Here is a 5,342-nt window from a genome sequence, read left to right on the forward strand (position 1 = left end):
GCCTTGGACGTGGGAGTACTGAGTCACTTCCCCCCACCCTCGCAGGCTTGCGTCTGTGGTGAGGAGAGTTCTATCCCACACTCCGAACCTCTAGTCCCGTAGGTGAGATTAGGTTAACCACCAGAGTAGAGATATCCAAGATCTGGGGGCCGATGTCACTCTCTGGTGAAGGTACAAGTGGGATCTCGACCACTGAGATAGGAGTTCCAGCTCAAAAGGTCTTGAGTGGAAACGGTTGTTAGGAATTGCATCTAATGCCACCACCATCCTCCAGAGTAGTCATATGCATAAATGCACAAACACTCGCCTGTGTTGTAGGACCAAACCTGAATGGCTTTCACCTTGTCCTGAGGGATGAAGATCAGGTCTCACTGTGTCCCGGATCATACCCAGAAACTGAAGTCGCTGTATCAGTTGAGGATGGAACTTTGGAAAAGTCAGGATCCTCCCATGTCATATGAGGAGCCTGCGAGTCACTCCTATGTTCTGGAATAATTGGTTTCTGGAAGAAGCCTTCTAGATAGGGAATTACCGTGATCCCCCTTGTCCTTAGGAGTGCCATCATTATCGCCATGACCTTCGTGAACCCCCTTGGGGGCCATGGCAGGCTGAAGGTTAAGGCCTGGAACTGAATATGTGAATCTCCAATACATCTGGGGAGGGGGCCTGATGGGTATGTGCAGGTTAGCGTCCTTGATGTCCAAGGACACTAGGAACACTTTGTCCTCTAATCCCTCAATGACTAAATGAAAGGATTCTATCCTGAACTTGAAAAACTGTCAGAAAAAGGATAGAGATCCTTTAAGTTCAGAATAGGTCTGACCAAGTTGTCCGGCTTTGAAACCACTATTAAACTGGAGTAGAACCTCTAGTTTTAGCTTATGTGTGGAGAGCGTGCTGTCAGGAGTTTGTCTATAGCCTCTTGTAAAACGACATGCCTGTCATCTGAAGTTGGCAACCCGGGGGTGAAAAACTGATTAGGAGGCTGAAACCGGAAATCTAGCTTGTACACTTAAGTGAAGAGGTCCTCTACCCAGACATTCCGAAGTCCTGCAGACGAGCTCCCACCTTGGGGTCCCTCAGGTGAGAGAGAAACCCGTCATACACTGGGTTTCATGTTTGATATGGTGTCCAAGAGGGAAGAGGTCGCCGTGGCTCTGCCACATTCTCTGGAACCACGAGAAAGTGCTGATCCTCCTCTGGGATGACCTCTGAAGTTTCCAGAGGCCAGAAAGGACTGAAAGGAAGGTCTGGAATAAGATTCATGTGTCCAGAACAGCTGAAGGGAGAAAAGTAGACTACCCTCAGTCACCTGGGAAATCCATTTGTCCAGGTTGGGCCCGAACAGGACGTCGCCAGTAAATGGTAACGCTTCCACCTCCCTCTTTGATTCTGTGTCTGCTTGCAACTGTTACTACCATAGAGCTCTGTGGCCGACACCGCTAAGGCGGAGGACCTAGAAATGAGATTACATGCCTCCTTAGATGCCTCACCTAGATAAGGCTGACTCCTCACTGTGCTATGCATAGGTGATAAGATCCTCCTCTGGGGGTCCTGCTCACAGACCCTCAGCTAGTTGTTTCGCCCAGGTTTCAATGGCCCTGTTGACCCGGCTGCCTACCAGTGCAGGATGCAGTGTTATGCCTGCTTCGGTGTTAATGGACATTAATTTGAAATTTCCTGTCCGATGCCTCCTTTAAGTAGGGACCGGCATCACTGTCTCTTTAGACAGACGAAACACTGTAGGGGGAGTCTTGCATAACTTCTTGTTGTCAGCATGGAAGGCTATGTAGTCAAAAGTCGACAGTGCACCTGGAATATTTTATCCGGATGTTTCCTGGTCGCTCTGTTGTGCATCTTTAAACTTGGCGTATTGCTACAATCAATGCCTCAATGTTCCTTCCATGTGTGTGGATACTCACCCCCACTAATGGGGACATATCCTCGTCCTTTGAGTCGTCTGACTGCAGGACAGAGGGTAACGGTCTTAAAAACTTAGAGCCTGATTCAGACCTGACCGCAGCTGTGCATTTTCGCACAGCGGGCGATTATCGAACTATGTGCGTATGCACCACAATGCACAGGTGCATCACCAAACAGCAAGAGGATGGTGCCAAAATTTTGATTGCACGGACATTCACAAGTTGATTAACAGGAACAGGACGTTTGTGGGTGGTAACTGCCCGTTTTCTGGGAGTGTGGAAAAACGCAGGCATTCCTAAGCGTTTTCAGGGAGGGTGTGTGACATCAGCTCGGGCCCCGATCAGCCTGATTTCTTTGCACTGGAGGAGTAAGTATTGAGCTACGCACACACTGTACACACTACACAGAATGGGAAAAAAACATTAGATGGTGAGTGTGATGCGAACAGTTTTGCAGCTATCCGCTGACTGATGGGAATTTTTGCAGTGTACACATGCAATCGCACACTTGCATGGAGCGAATTTTCATTCCCCCTGGGCGGCAACTATCTGATGCCACTAAGTAGGTGGCAGTGCCTCAACCATATATATGTGTTGTAAAGGCCACTAGGACCTCTTCCATCCTTGTCAAGGGGAGTGCTAACCTTCTCTCTTTCATACAACACCTTTTTGGAGACTTGCGTCACAGACGGGGATGGGACCATGGCCCTAGTTAGCCCTTCCACTAGCCTTGCTAGGGCCAGGCCAGTTCTGGGTCTGCTGAGGGGTCAGATTTCTGAAATCTGGAAACCTCACGAAGAGGCTTACAGCTCCACAGACAGTTGTGACATAACAGTAGTGAGCTTTGATGCCCAGGGAGATAAAGGAGTCCATTCACCAGTAATCACATTTGCAATAATGTGATCACATCGGGATCATTTATAACCCAGCACAGGCAGGGACAGGGGCACATACAGAGAATGAGCAGAGTGGCTGGCCCAGATAGAGGATGGGTATAGAGGGTGGCGCAGACAGAGGATGAGCAAAATGGCTGGTTAAGAGGAAGGGAAGAGAGGCTGGCGCAGAAAGAAGATAGGCAGAGAGGCTGGCACAGACAGGATTAGCAGAAAGGCTGGTGCAGACAGTGGCTGGACAGAGGGATTGTCACACAGGATGGGCAGAAAGGCTGGAGCAGACAGGATTGGCAGAGATGCACTTAAGAAGAAGGGAAGAGAGGTTGGCACAGAAAGAATGGGCAGAAAGGCTGGCACTGAAAGATGGGCAGAGAGGCTGGCACAGATGTGGGAAGGGAACATGACTCAGCTCAGATCACTAGTGACTGGGGAGAGGGGGTTATGGTGACATGCATACTGATCAGAGGGGGGACATGGAGGCATACACACTTGGGAGGGGGACATGAGACATACACTTTTCAGTCCGAGAGGGCACATGGAGACATATACACTGGGGCCTGTGGGGACATATACACTGGTGACAGAGGGGCTGGAGACATATACACTGGTGACTGGGGGGAGGGGGACATATGGAGAAATGCAAACTGGGGCTTTGGGGAACATATACAGTGGTGACCAAGGGGCTGGAGACATACACATTGATGACTGGTGGGAGGGGGACATATGGAGACATATGCACTGCGGCCAGAGAGGGCACATGGAGACATACTGTACACACTGGGGACTGGTGACAGGGTGGACTGGAGACATACACACTGGTGATGGGGGGTCTCTAGGCATACACACTGGAGATGGGGGGCTGGAGACACACTGGTGATGGGGAGGCTCTAGACATACACACTGGAGATGGGGGGGCTGGAGACACACTGGTGATGGGGGGGCTCTAGACATACACACTTGAGATGGGGGGGCTGGAGACATACAGTACACACTGGTGACTGGAGTGAATGGGGACATATGGAGACATACACACTGCGACCGGAGAGGGCACATGGAGACATAGACAATGGGGCTAGTGGGGACATATACACTGGTGACAGGGGGGACTGGACACATACACACTGGTGACAGGGGAGGCTGGAGACATACAGTACACACTGGTGACTGTAGGGGGGTGGAGACATTCATACATCGGAATCCAGACCTCTAGAAATGCTGAAAGCCGGCTGACTGATAAAACCTGTGGCGAGCCACGGAGTGTGCAAGGTGCTTCATTGCGCTCGCCCCCCCACTGGCATTCTGGCATCCGGGGTCCTGGCATTGGTATGCTAACCGCCAAAGTCCCGGCGCCGGCATACCATACCCAACCGGTAGTACTATACTAGACAAAGATATATGAAGAATATCAGAATTTGTTCATTAGCATAGCTCAGTTGGTGGTGTTCCCATGAGTCATACATTATAACATATGTAAGGAAGGGAAGAAAGGGAGAAATGTTCCGGTTCCCTGTCCATGGAGCTGTTTTATGGCTGCTGCTGGGCATAACAGCAAAGTTAAGCAGCACATCTGCTCCCAGGCGACGGGGGGGGGGGGGAGTGGAGAAATGAGGAGGGGTCTACCATGGCATAATGTGTATAAGGTGCTCTACCGGATCACAATGTGTACATGGGGCTCTACTGTGGAATAATGTGTATAAGTAGTTCCACCATGGCATAATGTACATAAACAGCTCAACTGTGGCATAACATGTTATAAGCAGCTCTGATGTGGTGCAACATGTATAATCAGCTCTGCTGTAGTGTAACATGTATAAGGGGCACTACTGTGGCGTAACATGTATAAAGCAGCTCTGCTGTGGCTCAAAGTGTTTAAGGGACTCTGTTGTGTGGTGTAACATGAACAAGGGGTACTACTGTGTGGCATAATCTGTACAAGGGGTACTACTATGTGGTGTAATGTGAATAAGACACTACTGTGTGGTGTAATGTGACTAATGGACACTATTGTGTTGTGTAATGTGAATTGGTACTATTCTGTGGCCACGCTCTTTTAGGTCAGGTGCTCATGTGACTGTCAGAACGTCTATCAAGCCAGCCTATTTAAGCCTCTCTGTGGGGAAATACAGTAGCTGCCAGAGTAGTAGGTTAGAGTCTCTAGCACTATAGCTTTGCTCTCATGTCTGATGGTTATTACCAGGGACATGCAGTCAGAGTAGGCAGGGGAGGGCAGAACCTCCCCAGTCATACTCCCTGTCAAACTCCTGACATTTTATATAAAAACAATTAGAATAATCAAAAGAAGATATTTATAACATAAACATCTTCTTTGTTTATTATAATCCTTTTTATAGCTAACACTCACCAGCTTTATGGAGATCCCATGAGCTGCAGGGAGAAGAGAGATGATGCAGTAGGAGGTCTGCCTTGGTTCTACAGTCAGACACTGCTTTGCAGAGCAAGGGGAAATGCTACACCATGGGCAGTAAGGCTGCACAGAAGGGAGCTAATAAAGGCATGCCTCTGAGTG

The 5,342-nt window shown here is 49.3% G+C and overlaps 1 non-coding gene across 1 annotated transcript; it reads right to left on the reverse strand.

The window, feature by feature from the left end:
• Positions 1-2,463: 2,463 nt before the first annotated feature.
• Positions 2,464-2,587, reverse strand: LOC135054292 (U6atac minor spliceosomal RNA). The gene has a single exon (XR_010243489.1). It is a non-coding gene; the product is annotated as a U6atac minor spliceosomal RNA (small nuclear RNA).
• Between the last annotated feature and the right edge of the window lie 2,755 nt (positions 2,588-5,342).

This window comes from Pseudophryne corroboree, chromosome 2 (genome assembly GCF_028390025.1).
Source record: "Pseudophryne corroboree isolate aPseCor3 chromosome 2, aPseCor3.hap2, whole genome shotgun sequence".
Taxonomy (NCBI): domain Eukaryota; kingdom Metazoa; phylum Chordata; class Amphibia; order Anura; family Myobatrachidae; genus Pseudophryne; species Pseudophryne corroboree.